At 46.5% G+C, this 20,144-nt stretch overlaps 1 protein-coding gene across 1 annotated transcript in view; it reads right to left on the bottom strand.

Annotated features, from left to right (window-relative positions):
- The window catches only part of CHST8 (carbohydrate sulfotransferase 8), a 541,346-nt gene extending 529,581 nt beyond the window's left edge, over positions 1–11,765 (bottom strand). Inside the window, exon 1 of the mRNA XM_077452763.1 lies at positions 11,519–11,765. The gene's annotated coding sequence lies outside the window, so the exon portion shown is untranslated. The remainder of the gene's footprint in view (positions 1–11,518) is intronic.
- Positions 11,766–20,144: the final 8,379 nt, after the last annotated feature.

Raw genomic sequence — 20,144 nt, 5'->3', positions numbered from 1 at the left:
AAACAAAGCAAACAGCAGCATTTTCTGGCGTTGATTTCATATAATCAGAGCTACACCAGGAACAAACAGATCTTGGCACCAACAGGGAGAAAATATTACACAATGCCGGCTTCAACAACGGATCCCATCCTCCCGGCTACCAAAGTTTAGCTGTGTTATTTACTGATTAAAAGAGGAAGTAAATCCTGATGGGTGTCACTTCCTCTTTATTTCCCTGCAAAGGTCAAGCATAATGGACTACTGTGCATCGCATCGCATCGCATAGTAGCCCATTATGCGTCACTTACCTGACACAGGAGCCAGCGAAGTCACCGCTGTTCCCTCTTCCACGGAGCGTCCATCTTCTTTCCAGGTATCGTGGCTCCAGCGCTGTGATTGGCCGGAGCCATGATGACGTAGCCGTTATCGCCGTTAGCAGCGGCATGCTCAGTGCGCCTGCGCGCCGCTGTCTAGGGCGCATGTGCCGTAGACAGCGGTGCCTGTCTTTTTGCAAAGATCTCCTAAACCGTGTGGGTTTAAGAGATATTTCTTGCACCTACAGTTAAGCCTTAATCTAGGCTTACCTGTAGGTCAAAGTGGTCTGTAAGGGTTTACAACCAGTCCACGTGAAATAACTTGTTGCGTTCTGGGCAGATGCAGGCACCCCCCGAGCCACCCGCCGGCCTCTCTCTGCTGCCACGTTGACGGATGTGCGATGGGGGGGGTCATTTATTTCACTCCATTCACCAGGTAGAGCGAACCTTTAGGACAGGTTCACACCTTTGCGTGTTGGGAATGGTCGCAAAATTGCGCACTTTCCCAACATGCACAAAAATGTGCTGCCCTTTAGCAGACGTGCAACAGTACTAGTAATTGTTAATGTCCCCCCTCGCATCTGCTAATGCCAAACTGCATGGTGCCGCAGCACCCTGCCGTTCAGTGTTTTGGGAAAATCGTCAGGGATTTCTTTACCGCTCCTGAACCCTGCACCCTGCGTGCTCCTGAACCCTGCCCGCGCGCTCCTGATCCCTGCACTCGGTACGCAGCACACTCCTGAACCCTGCACGCGGCGCACTCCTGAACCCTGCACGCAGCACACTCCTGAACCCTGCACGCAGCACACTCCTGAACCCTGCACGCAGCACACTCCTGAACCCTGCACGCAGCACACTCCTGAACCCTGCACGCAGCACACTCCTGAACCCTGCACGCAGCACACTCCTGAACCCTGCACGCAGCACACTCCTGAACCCTGCACGCAGCACACTCCTGAACCCTGCACGCAGCACACTCCTGAACCCTGCACGCAGCACACTCCTGAACCCTGCACGCAGCACACTCCTGAACCCTGCATTTTGTATGTAGAAGCAGTAAGGCAAGGCAGCTCCAACGCACATGCATCAGAGTACACCACAATGCCCAGTAACGAACCCCATTGAGTTGTGTTTTCCAAAAAATAGTGCAAGGCCATTCTTTAGGATTTTGCAGTGCATTGCCAACCATTCATTTAGATAGACAAAGCATGTTAATGTTCAGAAAACCGCACATGCGTTAATACAACACACTAGGATGCCAGGGTCTATATGGGCTGAAACCAGCGGGCCCCTCCCCAGCTCTGACTTACAAGGCGTCAGTGGTGCCACCACAAATAAGTCCCCAAAGATTTTAACGACAGGTCCACTTTAAGCCTCTCAGTGCCCATGATGTATTGCCCTATAAAGTTTACGACTTACTGTATCCAATAAAATCCGGCCGAGCAAGCAGCCGCCTCTTCCAGTCAATGCACTAAGGGTCTCCGCTCCATGGCGGTAGTATATTTAACAGCGTTATTAACATAATTCACTGCGCGCACCCATAAAACTGCCACCGGTCAATAACAATAGTGTAAAGTGCAAAGGATCAATGAAATTCTATTATGACAGCAAGACTGCAAGTTGGCAATCTGAAATCCTGACATGTTCAGGCAAAGCCAATTACGGGGGGGGGGGGGGGGGGGCGCCATTTTTTTTTTTTTTTTTTTTTTTGCGGCATCCCTTAAAATTCAATAAAGGCATCAAGTAAGACACAGGTACTGTAATGTAATAAACCGGACAAAAGACCGTATTTCTCTCCACTGTGTGTCGTGTTTGGGGATATCAAAAGGGAAAATACTTATTTACACAGCAGTAAATAATATCAAATCAGTATAGTTAATATACAAGATAATAAATAATACAAATTAATAATAAACAATATAAAATAAGTACAATAATATAAAATAATAATATAAAAAGTAAACAATACAATAAATATAAAATAAGTATATTAAATAATATCAAATAATAATAAACAATACAACATATATAAAATAAAACTGAATAAATAATATAAAAAAGATACATAAAATAAATATAACAAAATGATTACAGATACACCAAAATTTCGGCGGCCGAAACATATTGGCCGAAAATGACGGTTTCAGTATTTTGCAGATAGAGAAAATGTTGCAGATAATGGCAGCGAAAACGCACACGAATTATGGTGTGTTTTTCATGGATCATGGGACTCAAAAACCGCATCAAAAATGTAACACTGAGTACTGTGATGTATTTGTGGATTCGGTGTATATTTACATTGTGTATTCCAATAAATAAAAAACGTCATTGATGCACATTTCAACCGCGATGTGCGTTTTTGCTGCAATTTTTTTTAACTGCCCAAAAATGCAGCAAAAGCAGGATTTTTAACATCACAATGGAAGCACAATGGACCAATGTGGTGTAGTGGTTAGCACCCTCACCTAGCAGTAAGAAGGTTCGCTGGTTCAAATCCCAACCACGACACTACCTGCCGGAAGTTTGCATGTTCTCCCTGTGCCTGCGTGGGTTTCCTCCGGGTACTCCGGTTTCCTCTCACAATCCAAAGACATGCAGGTAGGTTAATTGGGCTGCTGTCCAAAATTGGCCCTAGTATATGAATGGGGACCTTGGATTGTGGGCTCCTTGAGGGTAGGGACCGATGTGAGTGTGCAATTTACAGGGATAAGGACAATTGTAGACACTCAGGTTGAACTGGATGGACTGGTGTCTTTATTCAACCTAACTATGAAACATACATAGAATTCAAAAGGGATGCGCTTATCTTGAGCTAAAGATGCCAATGGCGCTTGGTAATAGATAACGTTATTTTTTTTAAATTTTTTTTAACTATCATTTTTGGTTTTTGGTGCATCTCGATAAATGATATCAAATTAAACAAATGTATTAAATATAAAATAATCATAATAAATAATATCACATAACAATAAACAATAGAAATAAAATAAAATATCAAACAATAATAAATATTATAAAATGAAAAATATAACAAATAAACCCTATAATAATATAAAATCATAAACAATATAACACATATAAAATAAATATAATAATAAATAATATCAAATAAGAAAAAAAACAATAAAAAATATAATAATATCTGACAATAATAAATATTATCAAATAATAAAAAAATATAATAAATACAATAAACCATAATAAATATAAAATCATATATAAAAAAAAAAAAACCACACAAACAAATATAAAATATATATAATAATTAATAAAATATAAACTATATCTAAATCAATTTCAAATAAACAATTTAATAAAGATATAAATATAAAATAAAGACGATAAAGACCAAAAATCACTCCAGGTGAATATTTCTAGCACGTGTTTCAAATTAGTGGGAATGATTAGCCACCTGTGAACATTTGGTGAATGTTGCATTCAGCCCCCCCGTTCACATCGGCGCAATTTGTCAAATAGTAGCCTATTGCCGGCAATGGGAGCATCCCAATGAGTGTGGTCAAGCACCGATTTCCAAAAGTAGTTCCTACACTGCTTCTGACGACTTTGGGGGTGATTCCAATAGACATCTGTGCATGAACCCGCACAGATGTCTTTCAAGTCGCCCCTGAAGTCGGACTGAAATGCTGCTTTGAAAACGCGGGAGTTCAGATGAACTCCCGTGATTTCAAAGCCGGGTTCAGTGTGAACGAGGGCTCAATACTTGAAATATGCCGGAAGCCCAATCATTTTGAATGATTGCCAGCATACCTAATTTCTGCCAAGAACCACACCTTACCTTTTTTCAGGAACATACCACAGGGTAGGGTGTTGCAGCGTGGTTCGGTGCAGGCGAGTTGCCCTAGTGGGTTGGGTGCCAATCAAAAAAAAATTAAAAAATGGCACCCAGGATGCAAATAACAGGAGTTACTGCAGCGCAACAATGTGAAAGCGGCCCGTTGCCTCTTCACCGCTTGTGTTAACCTTCAAAATGATGACTGCGCACCACCAGGGCACAAAGCAAGGTCCATGAAGTCACGGATGAGCGAGTTTGGGGTGGAGGAACTTGACTGGCCGGCACAGAGTCCTGACCTCAACCCGATAGAACACCTTTGGGATGAATTAGAGCAAAGACAGCAAGCCAGGCCTTCTCGTCCAACATCAGTGCCTGACCTCACAAATGCACATCTGGAAGAATGGTCAAACATTCCCATAGACACACTCCTAAACCTTGTGGACGGCCTTCGCAGAAGAGTTGAAGCTGTTATAGCTGCCAAGGGTGGGCCAACTCAATATTGAACCCTACGGACTAATGGCGCGTACTCACGGTTGGAATTTATGACAACAAAGTTCCATGTTGTCAGAGATCCCGACCACATGTAGACTCCATCGGACATTTTCCATCGGAATTTCCGACAAACAAAATTTGAGATCTGGATCTCAAATTTTCAGAAAACAAAATCCGTTGTCGGAAATTCCGATCGTGTGTCCACAATTCCGACTAACAAAGTTCTACGCATGCTCGGAATCAAGCAGAAGAGCCGCACTGGCTATTGAACTTCAATTTTCTCGGCTCGTCGTACGTCACCGCATTCTTAAAGTATTCGGAATTTCTGACATTTGTGTGACCGTCTGCATGCAAGACAAGTTTGAGCCAACATCCATCGGGGAAAAAAAAAAAAAAAACATGGATCTTGTTGTCGGAATGTCCGATTGTGTGTACCCGGCATAATGCCCCGTACACGCGGTCGGACTTTTCCGACGGAAAATGTATGTTGTCAGAAATTCCGATCGTGTGTGGGGTCCATCGTATTTTTTTTCGTCTGAATTTCTGACACACAAAAGTTTGAGATCTGGATCTAAAATTTTCCGACAACAAAATACAATCGTTTAAGTACCGATCGTGTGTAGACAATTCCGACCCACACAAAGTGCCACGCACGCTAAATTACAAGACGAAAGCTATTGGCCTCTTTATAGTTCTGGTGTACTTGTTGCACGTCACTGCGTTCTGATCGATCGCATTTTCTGCCAACTTTGTGCGACCGTGTGTGTGTGTGTGGGCGCGCAAGACAAATTTGGGCCAAAATCTGTCTGAAAAAATCCGACAGGTTTTGTCATCAGAATGTCCGACCAGGGCATAAGACTGGGATGTCATTAAAGTTCATGTGCGTGTAAAGGCAGGCGTCCCAATACTTTTGGTAATATAGTGTATGTTTGGCGCACATGTACGGGCAAACACTGATGGCAGGCTCTACACGCCATGCGTGGCTCCCTGGGCGTGCTTAGGCTTTAAAAAAAAAAAAAAATCTATTTTAGTCCGTGTGTGCGAAGCCTAAAGCTCTAATATTTGTAAATCTCATTGTATCCTGTTTGTAATTAGATACTATTTATATCTTTTAAATATATTTAGATTTACTTTATGTTCTGTGTTTATTTTTTTGAATGATTTATAATAGGATTTGGTGCAGATTGACAAATACAGGAAGTTATCAGCTGAGAAGAATCAAAGATTTTATTTTTTTTTTGCACTTATTAAAACAGACATAAAACACTTTGTAAAAGAAGTTCATTGTTAGGATCTGCAGACACCTTCCAGTAAATATAACCCCCAATCACTGAACTCTCACACAATACTAAAGTGACACAAACAATATCCTTAGGCCGCGTACACACAGGCGGACTGTTCGCCCAACTAAGTTCGTCAGACAATCCGACAGACAGTCCGTTCAAAATTAGCATGAACGGACTTGACCACACACGATGAGCAGACAGTCCGCTGAAAGCGTGCGTGATGACGTGTACAGCACGTACGACGGGACTAGAAAAACGACGTCCTATACACTGCAATGCAACCTTCGGCCGTGTAAATCCTTTCTGAGCATGCGCCATACTTAGTCCGTCCAACTTGCCTACACACGAGCGGACTGTCCGCTGAAACCAAGTTTGGATGGACAAAACTTCGGAAATTCCGTAAGACTTTGTTCGTCAGACAGTCCGCTGAAAAAGTCCGCTGAAGCCCACACACGAGCGGATTGTCCGCTGAAACACGACTCAGTGGACTAAGTTGGACAGACAATCCGCCCGTGTGTACGCAGCCTTATTCTCCAAAAACAATCCGTACTTCATGTCTATTATTCATCAAAATGATTCTAATGCCCCGTACACACGCTCGGACTTTCCGACGGAAAATCTACTCCTAGAACAATCTGTGATCTGTCCAATCTACTCCTAGAACAATCTGCGATCTGTGCAATCTACTCCTAGAACAATCTGCGACCTACTCCTAGAACAATCTGCGACCTACTCCTAGAACAATCTGCGACCTACTCCTAGAACAATCTGCAACCTACTCCTAGAACAATCTGCAACCTACTCCTAGAACAATCTGCAACCTACTCCTAGAACAATCTGCAACCTACTCCTAGAACAATCTGCAACCTACTCCTAGAACAATCTGCAACCTACTCCTAGAACAATCTGCAACCTACTCCTAGAACAATCTGCAACCTACTCCTAGAACAATCTGCAACCTACTCCTAGAACAATCTGCAACCTACTCCTAGAACAATCTGCAACCTACTCCTAGAACAATCTGCAACCTACTCCTAGAACAATATGCAACCTACTCCTAGAACAATCTGCAACCTACTCCTAGAACAATCTGCAACCTACTCCTAGAACAATCTGAGATCTATGAAATCTATTCCTCTAATATTTGTAAATCTCATTGTATCCTGTTTGTAATTAGATACTATTTATATCTTTTAAATATATTTAGATTTACTTTATGTTCTGTGTTTATTTTTTAGTTTTTTGAATGATTTATAATAGGATTTGGTGCAGATTGACAAATACAGGAAGTTATCAGCTGAGAAGAATCAAAGATTTTTTATTTTTTTTGCATTTATTAAAACAGACATAAAACACTTTGTAAAAGAAGTTCATTGTTAGGATCTGCAGACACCTTCCAGTAAATATAACCCCCAATCACTGAACTCTCACACAATACTAAAGTGACACAAACAATATCCTTATTCTCCAAAAACAATCCGTACTTCATGTCTATTATTCATCGAAATGTTTCTAATGCCCCGTACACACGGTCGGACTTTCCGATGGAAAATGTGCGATCGGATCGTATTTTTGGAAAATCCGATCGTGTGTGTGTGTGTGTGGGCTCCATCCGACTTTTTCCCGTCGGAATTTCCGACACACAAAAGTTTGCGTCAACAAAATCCGATCGTTTAAATTCCGATCGTATGTAGACAATTTCCGATGCACAAAGTTGCACGCATGCTCAGAATAAATTACGAGACGAAAGCTATTGGCCCGTTTATAGTCCCGTCGTACGTGGTGTACATCAACTCGTTCTGAACGATCGGATTTTCCGACAACTTTGTGCGACCGTGTGCATGCAAGACAAGCTTGGGCCAAAATACGTCGGAAAAAAAAAAAAATATCAGATGGATTTTGTTGTCGGAATGTCCGACCGTGTGTACAGGGCATAAGACTGGGATGTCAATAAAGTTCATCTGCTTGTAAAGGCAGGCGTCCCAATACTTTCGGTAATGTAGTGTATGTTTGGCGCACATGTGCGGGCAAACACCGGTGGCAGGCTCTACACGCCACGTGTGTGTTTTTCTGCCTCCTTGTAATGTTCTCCGTGAGCTCCGGAACCTCTTCTCCCCCCCCCCCCCCCGCTTCCTTTTTTATGGAATGAGCAGTGCATGTATTAGTTGCGGTCATGTGCACTGATCTATGTGCACTACAAATCCCACAGTCCATCTCAGCAGCAGGCTAGAGAAAGTGGCTACATTCCTACATATTGAGGAGAATGAACAGCGACCCCTCAGACAGGAAGTCAGAGTGGCAAATAAAGGGACAATTTTGAGATAGGAATACAGACTGGAATCGAAAAGCTGTCAGTCAGTCAAAAAGCTGTTTTAAACCATTCACAGCTTTCATTGAAGGGATCCCCGGTGATCCTGCCATGAAGGTCCTCGGGGTGACAACGCTCTACAAATTCTGCTACAGTAGGTCTGTCCCACCCACTCCTGGTGGAGAATACAAGTGGCTGTGTCACTACATATTGATAATCCACTAATGTCACTATTGTCACTTCTGTCCCCGTCATTGTCATCACTGTTACTATCAGTATTACTGCCGTCACCATCATTGTAATACACTTCGGTACAGACAAAAGTTTCCCCCAAAGAGATGGTGTATAGATTTGTGTTCAGCATGTTCCGGAAATCAGTGGAGAGAAGTTCAGGTGTGAGTTTAATAATCTGATGTGTACTGACCCCCCCCCGATTGGTATACAGGTACTGACCCCCCCCTATGGTATACAGGTACTGACCCTCCCCCCCCCCGATGGTATACAGGTACTGACCCTCCCCCCCCCGATGGTATACAGGTACTGACCCTCCCCCCCCCCCGATGGTATACAGGTACTGATCCCCCCTGATGGTATACAGGTACTGATCCCCCCTGATGGTATACAAGTACTGACCTCCCCTGATGGTATACAGGTACTGATCTCCCCTGATGGTATACAGGTACTGACCTCCCCCGATGGTATACAGGTACTGACCTCCCCTGATGGTATACAGGTACTGACCTCCCCTGATGGTATACAGGTACTGACCTCCCCTGATGGTATACAGGTACTGACCTCCCCCGATGGTATACAGGTACTGACCTCCCCCGATGGTATACAAGTACTGACCTCCCCTGATGGTATACAAGTACTGACCTCCCCTGATGGTATACAGGTACTGATCTCCCCTGATGGTATACAGGTACTGACCTCCCCTGATGGTATACAAGTACTGACCTCCCCTGATGGTATACAAGTACTGACCTCCCCTGATGGTATACAGGTACTGACCTCCCCTGATGGTATACAAGTACTGACCTCCCCTGATGGTATACAAGTACTGACCTCCCCTGATGGTATACAGGTACTGATCTCCCCTGATGGTATACAGGTACTGACCTCCCCTGATGGTATACAGAGACACATAATTTAGGGGTGACAGTATACACGTGTCATGGGAAGACAGAACTCTCTTTGGAATTCTATAATATTTTGTTCCAAAACTCTTTACAAGTTGAACTTCCAGGTAGAAGAACAGCTGTGCTGATCGGTGTAGATGGAGCTCCCTGATCACCGGACTGATTGGCTACAGATCTGCCAGACCTGATCTCAGGGCAATCCCCGAGGAATAACGTGCGAGACAACGAGCCGAACTAGACTTCCATCCATCTACACATATATACAGAGATACAGAGATACAGAGATACAGAGAGACAGAGAGACAGAGAGACAGAGAGACAGAGAGACAGAGAGACAGAGTGCTCAAGAGCGATATCTGGGGATATATAGAGCCAGATCCCCGGGAACACCTTCCTCACCACACAGGAGGAACTTCCTAAACTCTATGAAAACTATAAATCCCACCAGACAATCCCCGATCTGTGCAATCATCTAATACACCAATCCCCAAACTGAGATCTGTGCAATCTACTCCTAGAACAATCTGCGATCTGTGCAATCTACTCCTAGAACAATCTGCGATCTGTGCAATCTACTCCTAGAACAATCTGCGATCTACTCCTAGAACAATCTGCGATCTGTGCAATCTACTCCTAGAACAATCTGCGATCTGTGCAATCTACTCCTAGAACAATCTGCGATCTACTCCTAGAACAATCTGAGATCTGTGCAATCTACTCCTAGAACAATCTGAGATCTGTGCAATCTACTCCTAGAACAATCTGTGATCTGTGCAATCTACTCCTAGAACAATCTGTGATCTGTGCAATCTACTCCTAGAACAATCTGAGATCTGTGCAATCTACTCCTAGAACAATCTGAGATCTGTCCAATCTACTCCTAGAACAATCTGAGATCTGTCCAATCTACTCCTAGAACAATCTGAGATCTGTGCAATCTACTCCTAGAACAATCTGAGATCTGTGCAATCTACTCCTAGAACAATCTGAGATCTGTGCAATCTACTCCTAGAACAATCTGAGATCTGTGCAATCTACTCCTAGAACAATCTGAGATCTGTGCAATCTACTCCTAGAACAATCTGAGATCTGTGCAATCTACTCCTAGAACAATCTGCGATCTGTGCAATCTACTCCTAGAACAATCTGCGATCTGTGCAATCTACTCCTAGAACAATCTGCGATCTGTGCAATCTACTCCTAGAACAATCTGCGATCTGTGCAATCTACTCCTAGAACAATCTGCGATCTGTGCAATCTACTCCTAGAACAATCTGCGATCTGTGCAATCTACTCCTAGAACAATCTGCGATCTGTGCAATCTACTCCTAGAACAATCTGAGATCTGTGCAATCTACTCCTAGAACAATCTGAGATCTGTGCAATCTACTCCTAGAACAATCTGAGATCTGTGCAATCTACTCCTAGAACAATCTGAGATCTGTGCAATCTACTCCTAGAACAATCTGAGATCTGTGCAATCTACTTCTAGAACAATCTGAGATCTGTGCAATCTACTCCTAGAACAATCTGCGATCTGTGCAATCTACTCCTAGAACAATCTGAGATCTGTCCAATCTACTCCTAGAACAATCTGAGATCTGTCCAATCTACTCCTAGAACAATCTGAGATCTGTCCAATCTACTCATAGAACAATCTGAGATCTGTCCAATCTACTCCTAGAACAATCTGAGATCTGTCCAATCTACTCCTAGAACAATCTGAGATCTGTCCAATCTACTCCTAGAACAATCTGAGATCTGTCCAATCTACTCCTAGAACAATCTGAGATCTGTGCAATCTACTCCTAGAACAATCTGAGATCTGTGCAATCTACTCCTAGAACAATCTGAGATCTGTGCAATCTACTTCTAGAACAATCTGAGATCTGTGCAATCTACTCCTAGAACAATCTGAGATCTGTGCAATCTACTCCTAGAACAATCTGAGATCTGTGCAATCTACTCCTAGAACAATCTGCGATCTGTGCAATCTACTCCTAGAACAATCCGAGATCTGTGCAATCTACTCCTAGAACAATCTGCGATCCGTGCAATCTACTCCTAGAACAATCTGCGATCTGTGCAATCTACTCCTAGAACAATCCGAGATCTGTGCAATCAGATCGGACGCTCCTCACCAACATAAAGTTCCCGGCTCTGTATAGGACCCCCTATGTTGGGGCCCCTCCGGGCTCCGCACTCACCTGGTGCTCCTCTGGGGGGGGGGGAGGGATGTCCGGCTCTCCTCGCTGCTCCCCGCTCAGGTGATGTCACATCCCGGTGATGTCCCCGTGCGGGGAAGTTATAAGAAGTGCCGGGTGGGGGCGCTATGCCATGTCCGGGGGGGAGGGGTGGGGGGCTCAGGGGGGTCCCTGTGCGGAGCTCACTGCCCCGATCCTGCCGGCTATACAGCTGGGCTGCGCTGATCAGCGGCCGGGGGCGCGCCTGCCTCACCGAGAGCGCGCATCGAGCGCAGCACCGAGCCAAGCTGTCCGCTGCGCTGCCCTACAGCGCCCCCTGTGCGGTTCGAGAGCGTCACTACAAGTGCCTGGTCCGCTGCTGGCATCTGTCTGCCCCCTGCACCCCTAAACCAGACTATTACCACCCCCGATCCTCTGACACCCCTCCTCCACCCGTAACCCAGACTGTTACCACCCCCGATCCTCTGACACCCCTCCTCCACCCCTCACCCAGACTATTACCACCCCACATCTTCTGACACCCCTCCTCCACCCCTAACCCAGACTGTTACCATCCCCCGATCCACTGACACCCCTCCTCCACCCCAACCAAGACCATTACCAACCCACATCCTCTGACACCCCTCCTCCACCTCAAAACCAGACTATTACTATCCCCCAAACCTCTGACACCCCTGTCCACTCCAAACTCAGACTATTACCACCCCCCAATCCTCCTCCACCCCCACACCCAGACTATTACCATCCCCCCATCCTCTGAGACCCCTCCTCCACCCCAAAATCAGACTATTACCACCCCCGATTCTCTGAAAAACCTCCTCCACCCCAAACTCAGACTATTGCCATCCCCCAATTCTCTGACACCCCTCCTCCACCCCAAACCCAGACTATTACCATCCCCCTAGACCAGACTATTACAACCCCTTAATCCTCTGACACCCCTCCTCCACCCCAAACCCAGACTATTACCACCCCCCATCCTCTGACACACCTCCTCTACCACAAACTCAGACTATTACCATCCCCCAATTCTCTGACACCACTCCTCCACCCCAAACTCAAACTATTACCACCCCCACTTCACTTCACACTAAATACAGACTAGTCCTCATTGGCCTGCCCCCCTCCCCAACCTGTAACCTAAAAAATCTAATTTTAACCCATCTCCACCCTCCAATCTCCACCCTAGACTCAGACTATTCCCCGTCCCCTGGGTCCTGAGTAGGGATGAGCTTCATGTTCGAGTCGAACGTACGTTCGACTCGAACATTGGTCGTTCGGGCGTTCGCCGAATTCCGAACGTTTGGGCCGTTCGCGGCAAAATTCGTGTGGCCCACAATGCACTGCGATGGCGCAGTGCATTGCTGGCTCATGATTGGCCAAGCATGCACTGTGACCCCGCATGCTTGGCCAATCGCAGCGCCAGCAGCGAGGAGAGCCATGATTGGCCACGGGGCGTCCTGCCTGTGGGCCAATCATAGCTCAGGCTGTGTAGTGCACGCCCCACACTATATAAGGCCGCCTTTGAGGCGGCCTCGTGCAGTGTGTTGGCATCTGAAGCAGTGGGTGTTCTGTGTACCTTCAACACAGTACACACCAATCGTTTTTGGCTGATTTCCTATCTTGCTCTTGTGTAGTGGTTATTGTCTGTGCCCTGACCGCAGTATACACCACTATATTCACCTCACCTATATAGCTAGTGATCTAGCTTTAATAATAGAGCTTGCAGTCAGTAGTGTTAGGAGAAAGTGCGTGCTGTCTGCGTGCTCTGTACCCAGTACATACCGCTATAATCCACCTACATAGCTGTTCTCTATTTGAGCCCAATTGTCATCTGCAGGAGTTATTGGAAGTTGCGTGTGCTTCCAGCACAGCACAGCACAGTATACATCTGTATATACCCCTTTATCTCTGCTGTTTTCTGGTTATTGTCTGCGTGCCCTGACCGCAGTATACACCGTGATATTCACCTCACCTATATAGCTAGTGGTCCATCTTTAATAATAGAGCTTGCAGTCAGTAGTGTCACTCAGGAGATAGTGCGTGCTGTCTGCGTGCTCTGTACCCAGTACATACCGCTATTATCCACCTACATAGCTGTTCTCTATTTGGGCCCAATTGTCATCTGCAGGAGTTATTGGAAGTTGTGTGTGCTTCCAGCACAGCACAGTATACATCTGTATATACCCCTTTAACTCTGCTGTTCTATAAAAAAGGCATCTGCAGGAGTTAGTGGGTGTTGTGTGCCTCCAGCACAATATAAACTACCCAACTACTGTTTTACCCAACTCCCTTCAGGCCATTACCATGTCTGGAAGGCCAGCAAGGAGAGGCAGACAGGCGCGAGCCGATAAAAGAGGGCAAGTAGGCTCTGTGTCTAGAGACAACAGTGCTGGTCGGGGACGCGGTGCATTGTCATCAGCACGTGGCCATGGGACATGCTTGTCCTTCTTTTCTGCAGCTGGACATGTTGAACCGCAACATGCCAACGACTTGGTAGAGTGGATGACCAAGCCCTCTTCATCCTCCTCATCCTCTCTCACCCAGTCTCAGGGTACTAGCAAAGCAGCTGCCAACACATCGTCTTCCCTCCTCTCAATGTCATCATCAGTGACTCCTTCCCTAGACCCACCACGTCCTCCTGAGGAGTCTCCTGAACTCTTTGAGCACAGTGTTGGGTACATGCTCCAGGAGGATGCCCAGTGTTTGGTGGGCTCTGATGATGACACTCAGCTAGAGGAAGGCAGTAGCGTGAGCGCAGAGAGAGGGGATGCTCAAGAAGGACAGCAATCTGGCAGTCATGTTCCACAAGCTGCAGCATACTGCCAGGTTTGCTACAGCGATGAAGAGGGAGGGGATGATGAGGGCACTGACTCCACGTGGGTGCCTGGAAGGAGGGAGGAGGAGGAGGAGGAGGCACATGTCCAACGAGGCAGGATGCCCTCCGGGGGCCAGCTTAGGGGCAGCACACAGGACTGAATCACACCGCAGAGCTCCGCCTGCGCAGAGCGCTTCCTCTGCGCGTTATTCTAAAAGTTCTTTGGTGTGGGTCTTTTTTGAGACGAGTGCATCAGATCGCACCGCTACTATTTGCAACATATGTCTCAAGCGTATCTCACGTGGCCAAAACATCAGCCGCTTGGGCACCACATGCTTGACCAGACATATGTTGACCTGCCATGCAGCTCGTTGGCAAGCGTACCTCAAAGACCCACACCAAAGAACAAAGCGGACCTCTCCTTGCTCCTCATCAGCTGGCATTTCCAACCCCACTAGACCTTCAGTCCTCTCTGAAACCTGCTCTGAGAGGAATGAAGGTGTAGAATTAGGTGTGTCACAGCCAAGTGCTTCCGGGAACTCTGCTAGTGGTACATCCACGTCCGATTATAGCAGGCAAATGTCCCTGCCCCAGCTGCTGGACCGGCGGAAGAAATTTACTCCCAGCCATCCACATGCCCAGCGGTTGAATGCTAGCTTGGCTAAATTGCTAGCACTTCAACTGCTGCCTTTTCAGTTGGTAGACTCGGCCCCCTTCCGTGAGTTTGTACAATGTGCGGTTCCTCAGTGGCAGGTCCCCAAACGCCACTTTTTCTCACGGAAGGCGATTCCGGCTCTCTACCGGCATGTGGAAGGCAATGTCCTTGCCTCGCTGGACAGGGCGGTCAGCGGTAAGGTGCATATTACCGCTGACTCATGGTCCAGCAGGCATGGACAGGGACGTTACCTGTCTTTCACGGCCCATTGGGTCACTCTTCTGGCTGCTGGGAAGGATGCAGGACAAGGTGCAGTAGTGTTGGAGGTTGTTCCGCCACCACGCCTCCAAAATGCTACTATTGGTTGTGACACACCTCTCTCCTCCACCCCCCTCCTCTTCTTCTTCCTCCATGGCCTCTTCCAGTGCTCTGTCCTCAGAACCAGCGGTGCTCCGTAGGCGTTCCAGGGGCTACGCAAGTACGCAGGCAAAACGATGCCATGCCGTGCTTGCGCTGGTTTGTTTGGGGGACAGGAGCCACACTGGGGCGGATGTTTTGTCAGCTCTGCAGGGGCAGGCCGAGAGGTGGTTGACGCCACGCCAGCTTAAGCCAGGAATGGTGGTTTGCGACAATGGCACCAACCTCCTCTCCGCCCTCCGACAGGGACAACTGACCCATGTGCCCTGTGTAGCTCACGTCCTTAACCTGGTGGTGCAGCGGTTCTTGGGCAGGTACCCCGGCTTACATGATGTCCTGAAGCAGGCCAGGAAAGTCTGTGTGCATTTCCGCCGATCATTTAATGCCTGTGCTCGGCTGGCTGAGCTCCAAAAGGAGTTGAACCTGCCCAAGAACCGCTTATATGTGACATGCCCACCAGATGGAACTCAACATTGGCCATGCTGCAGCGGCTGCACACGCAGCAGAGGGCCATCAATGAGTACCTGTGCGACTACGGCACCAGGACAGGGTCAGGAGAGCTTGGTTTTTTCTCACCACGCCAGTGGGGCATGATCAGGGATGCATGCACTGTCCTGTCACCGTTTGAGGAGGCCACAAGGATGGTGAGCAGTGACAGTGCATGCATCAGTGACACTGTACCTCTTGTCCACCTCTTGGAGCATACGCTGCGTGGAATAATGGACAGGGCACTTAAGGCAGAACAGAGGCAGGAAGAGGAGGACTTCCTTGCCTCTCAAGGCCCCCTTTATCCAGACAGTGTTCCTGCTGTGCCACCCATCACACAGGAAGAGGGTGAGGAGGAGGAAGAGGAGGAGGAGGATGATTGTGTCAGCATGGAGGTGGAGGCTGGCACTCAGCATCAGCAGCAGCAGTCTTATAGGGATGATTTACAGTCCCAAGAAACACGTGGACTTGTACGTGGCTGGGAGGAAGTAGCTGCGGATCATGTTGTCCTTAGTGACCCAGAGGACTCCGGACCGAATGCCTCAGCTAACCTACGCTGCATGGCCTCCCTGATCCTGCAAAGCCTGCGGAAGGATCCTCGTATTCTTCGGATCAAGGAGAGGGACCATTACTGGCTGGCCACTCTCCTTGATCCACGGTACAAGGGTAAGGTTGCCGACCTTATCTTGCCATCGCAGAGGGAGCAGAGGATGAGACATCTCCGGGAGGCCTTGCAACGCGTTCCCAGAGACTGGGAGGTCACAAACTCCTGGTCCTGGACAACGTGTTGCTGAGGCATCAGTCAGAAGGAGCGGTGGAGAAGGTGGCCGTCTGACTGATGCTTTCAGACAATTTTTTAGTCCGCAGCCCCAAGGTATGATTGGTTCCAGCACCCATCGCCAGCGTCTAATTTACATGGTGCAGGAATACCTAGGGGCAAGGTCAGACTTGGACACCTTTCCCACTGAAAATCCTCTGGCTTACTGGGTCTTGAGGATGGATCACTGGCCAGAGCTTGCACAGTATGCAATTGAGCTACTGGCCTGTCCTGCATCCAGCGTTCTTTCGGAACGCACCTTCAGTGCTGCTGGGGGCTTTGTTACCGATCACAGGGTGCGCCTGTCCACCGAATCAGTTGATCGACTGACCTTCATCAAGATGAATCAGTCTTGGATCACCCACAGCTACCAAGCACCTGAAGCTGATGTAACCGAATCATTTTTTTTGAAATACCACATCCCTTCAAGACTGCCTATGCTGATGCTGAGTGACTGTCCTGTTATGTTGATTGTCTATCCTCTTCCTCCTCCGCTGATATGTTGGAAGAACATTTTTGGTTCTGGGTGATGCCAGCAGCCCAATTTTTCTGCCCCTGTTTAACAGGGGCGTTTAATTACAATTTTTGATGCAATGCTTTGCAGCAGGGCTAATTCCTGCAATAAAACTAGAGTATATGGCAGAGGTTGCAGTGTGATGGCACCAGTGCCTAAGGCCCAATTTTTCTGCCCCTGTTTAACAGGGGCGTTTAAGTACAATTTCTGATGCAATGCTTTGCAGCAGGGCTAATTCCTGCAATAAAACTAGAGTATATGGCAAAGGTTGCAGTGTGATGGCACCAGCACCAGTGCCTAAGGCCCAATTTTTCTGCCCCTGTTTAACAGGGGCGTTTAAGTACAATTTTTGATGCAATGCTTTGCAGCAGGGCTAATTCCTGCAATAAAACTAGAGTATATGGCAGAGGTTGCAGTGTGATGGCACCAGTGCCTAAGGCCCAATTTTTCTGCCCCTGTTTAACAGGGACATGTAATTACAATTCTTGATATAATATTTCACAGGAGGGCCCCTTCCTGTGCCCACCGAGAGTAACGGTGAGGACTTATAGTGTTATGGCACCAGCACCACAACCACCAAAGGTCAATTTTTCTACCACTGTTCAACAATGGCATGTAATTACAATTCTTGATATAATCGTTCACAGCAGGGCGCTCCAGCGCCCACCAAGAGTCACTTTCAGGGCTTACAATGTTGTGGCAAAACCAACACCTTGTTCCGCCATTTCTGCAGAGCATATAGGGCAGGCCCCTACTTTCAAACATCCAACTTACAAACATCAGACAGCAGCAAGTGAGATGAAAAAAGATGGACGACAAAACAAATTATACAGGGGTGATAACCCTTCCCTATGTTTTCCAAAAAGCTTAAAAATAGTATTTTTTGACTGGAGCTACACTTTAAAAATGTACCAGTTGAAAATTACAAACAGACACAACAAACCTACACAGTCCCTGTCTTGTTTGCACCGCCTGTATACTGCTGTTCTGAGTATATAGGGCCTGGGGGCCACACGCATTTCCTTTTTTTAATATGGGTACAGGGTTCCCCTTAATATGCGTACAAGACCCAAATAGGCTGGTAGTGGGCAGGGAGGGCTACCCATGCCATTTTTCTGAATGATTTTCAACCATATTGCAGGAACCAGATATAACATTAAAACCGCAAGCAGTTTTAAATGGTGTTATTTCCGTTTAATGTCATTTTGTGCAGGGACTGTTCTAAACACGGGAAACACGTGGCACTTCACAGGCATACTACAGACACCCCCCAGGCACCATATTTAAAGGAATATTTTCACTTTAATCGTCATTAAAATCAGTGCTCCCGCCAAAACGGCCGTTTTTAAAACCTTTTTTTGCATTGACCCATGTCCCCTGAGGCAGGAGTCAGGTCCCCAAACCCTTTTTAGGATAGTACCTTGCATATTAGCCGTTAAAATTAGCACTTTCCATTTCGAACGTTCGAGTCCCATAGACTTCAATGGGGTTCTAACGTTCGTTTCGAACGCGGGGGTCGTTCGCAAGTTCTGGTGCGAACCGAACCGGGGGGTGTTCGGCTCATCCCTAGTCCTGAGATTGGATTTTCAGCAGATAGGGGCAGCCTCCTGTAAATGTAAAGTCATTCTGGCACCAGAAGATAAAGTTTGAATATCAGTCGGTAGCGGGTTGACTTCCATCATTGCACTAATGAAGTAAAGAATAAAAAAAGCAAAGAAGGTAGGAAAGAAAAGAGGAAGGTAGAAAAAAAGAGAGTGAAAGATGAAAGAAGGAAGAGAGGAAAGTAGGATGTAAGGAAGAAAATAAGGGAGGAAGCAAGGGAAAGAGGGAGAATGGAAGGAATGAAAAGAGGGGGTAAGGAAGGGAATGAGAGAGGAAGGAAGGAACAGAAGAAGAGAGGGAGGAAGAACTAAAGTGAGGAAACAAGGGAGGAAGGAAGGAAAGAAGGGTGGAATGAAAGGAGATGGGAGGAAGGAAGAAAATAAAGGGAGTGAGAGAGGAAAGTAGGAAGTAAGGAAGAAAATAAGGGAGAAAGCAAGGGAAATGGAAAGACGGGAGGAAGGAAATGAGGGAGGAAGTAACAAATGAAGAGAGTAAGGAAGAACTAAAGAGAGGAAAGAAGGGAGGAAGGAAAGTTGGAAGGAAGAAAAGAAGGGAGAAAGCAAGGGAAAATGAAAAGAAGGGAGGGAGGAAATGAGGGAGGAAGTAACAAATGAAGAGAGGGAGGAAGAACTAAAGTGAGGAAAGACAGGAAGTAGGAAGTAAGGAAGAAAATAAGGGAGGAAGCAATGGAAAATGGAAAAGAGGGAGGAAGGAAATAAGGGAGGAAGTAGCAAATTAAGAGAGGGAGGAAGAACTAAAGTGAGGAAAGAAGGGAGGGAGGAAAGTAGGAAGGAAGGAAGAAAAGAAGGGAGAAAGCAAGGGAAATGGAAAGAAGGGAGGAAAGAAATGAGGGAGGAAGTAACAAATGAAGAGAGGGAGGAAGAACTAAAGAGAGGAAAGAAGGCAGGAAGGGAAGTAGGAAAGAAGAAAAGAAGGGAGAAAGCAAGGGAAAATGTAAATAAGGGAGAAAAGAAATGAGGGAGGAAGTAACAAATGAAGAGAGGGAGCAAGAACTAAAGTGAGGAAAGAAGGGGAGTAGGAAAGTAGGCAGTAAGGAAGAAAATAAGGGAGAAAACAAGGGAAATGGAAAGAAGGGAGGAAGGAAATGAGGGAGGAAGTAACAAATGAAGAGAGGGAGGAAGAACTAAAGAGAGGAAAGAAGGGAGGAAGGAAAGTAGGAAAGAAGGAAGAAAAGAAGAGAGAAAGCAAGGGAAAATGAAAAGGGAGGAAGGAAATGAGGGAGGAAGTAACAAATGAAGAGAGCGAGGAAGAAATAAAGCGACGAAAGACGGGATGTAGGAAAGTAGGAAGTAAGGAAGA

The sequence above is a fragment of the Lithobates pipiens genome, unplaced genomic scaffold (genome assembly GCF_037356315.1).
Source record: "Lithobates pipiens isolate NorthernLeopardFrog02 unplaced genomic scaffold, aLitPip1_a1.2 Scaffold_10, whole genome shotgun sequence".
In the NCBI taxonomy this organism is placed as follows: Eukaryota; Metazoa; Chordata; class Amphibia; order Anura; family Ranidae; genus Lithobates; species Lithobates pipiens.
Note: the sequence above shows the minus strand (reverse complement) of the source record. Positions and strands in the feature narration are given on the sequence as shown.